Source organism: Octopus bimaculoides, chromosome 19 (genome assembly GCF_001194135.2).
Source record: "Octopus bimaculoides isolate UCB-OBI-ISO-001 chromosome 19, ASM119413v2, whole genome shotgun sequence".
NCBI classification, from domain to species: Eukaryota; Metazoa; Mollusca; class Cephalopoda; order Octopoda; family Octopodidae; genus Octopus; species Octopus bimaculoides.
Window position 1 is genome coordinate 33,469,080 of NC_068999.1, and position 1,666 is coordinate 33,470,745.

Genomic DNA, 1,666 nt, shown 5'->3' on the forward strand with positions numbered 1-1,666 from the left:
AAAAGCTCAACCACAACCGAGAAGGGAACTTCATGGGAAAAAGGTTCTTCTCTCTATCTGGTGGGATTGCAAAGGAGTAATTCACTTTGAATTGTTACTACCTAATGCAACAATCAATGCTCAAGTCTACTTGTCAACAATTAGAGCGTTTGAACCAAGCTTTGAAGAAAAAAAGACCCGCTTTAGTGAATCGAAAAGGTGTGATGTTTCACCAGGACAATGCGCGACCCCACACTGCAAAGATCCCATCACAGAAGATCGAAGAACTTGGTTGGGAAGAAATTCCTCATCCACCTTATCCTTTCGACCTTGCTCCTTCAGACTACCATTTGTTTCGTAGTTTACAGAATCATTTGGGGGACATAACTTTTGCAAGCCAGGAGGAGGTCAAAACTGACATTTCAGAGTTCTTCGCTTTGAAATCAAAAGAGTTTTACATTGATGGGATTAAAAAGCTTGTAAATAGATGGAAGGAAGTCATAGATAATCAGGGAAAGTACATTGATGATTAAATTTCAATTAAATATAACGTTTGATCACATGTTTTCTTTATTTAAAATTCGGACAGAACTTATGGGATGACCCGATACTTCTAGTAAAGCAAAGAATAAGAAACTTTTTACTTAACATATTGCAGCTAAAATTAAAATTTGAATATTAAAGCATATTTTATTATAGTTTGCATATAACACTATACTTATTTAAGTAGAATTTGGCTAATTTACTACCTTAAATACAGAAAAAAATTGACTAATTAGACAAACTTAAAAATTAGCTGAAAAGTTTTATACAATAAATTTAAAAGACGAGAACTGTAAAGAGTGATAAATTAGAAGAACTGGTATTCTTTGCTGCAATATTTTAAGTAAAAAGTTTCTTATTCTTTACTTTACTAGAAGTAATAGTTTGTCCTATACTTTTCCAGGTGTAATAACTTGTCCTGTACTTTTCCAGGTTTATAATCTTAAGAATATTACTTTTCATGCTCGCATTTTTCCATGTAATATATATATATATCTCCCTTCTTTTAGTACCATTCCTCTGCCTTAAACCCAACGTAGCTCAGTCCATCCCTGTCCATCCATTAACTTTCCCTACGAACATTTCACTTTTTCTACCAACAATTATTTGTCTATATTTACAAGTGTTTGCAACTCTTATTGAATAAAGATAATAGTAATTGAAAATTGTAGCGATGTTTCATTCTCTCACCAGACGGGCATATAACAACATGACAGTCAAAACTCAGGATCTTTAACGAGACACAACTTTATGCATAGATGTACCTGATGAGACCCAGACTGCAAAATGGATGCAACACATGTCGAACGGAGCCTCACCCATAAGGGACAGTAGCAGGATGGGTTGAAACGACCGTTGTGCAAAATAAAGATTAATCCCAAATCCACCTTCTCGTTACTTTAATAATAAAGCATATTACTCTATCTCCAGCATTCGAGTACTTTTTTTCCCACTTTGTTTCACATTTATGCGCTTACTCTTGTGTGTATATATATATATATATATATATATATATAATCATAAATATATAGGGATTGACAGTAACCTGCTTCTCCAACATACTGAGAATTCAGAAATAGCAGTCAAAGAACTACTGATTTCAAAACTACAAATTATTACTCCAGATTGATAGCGATATTTTATT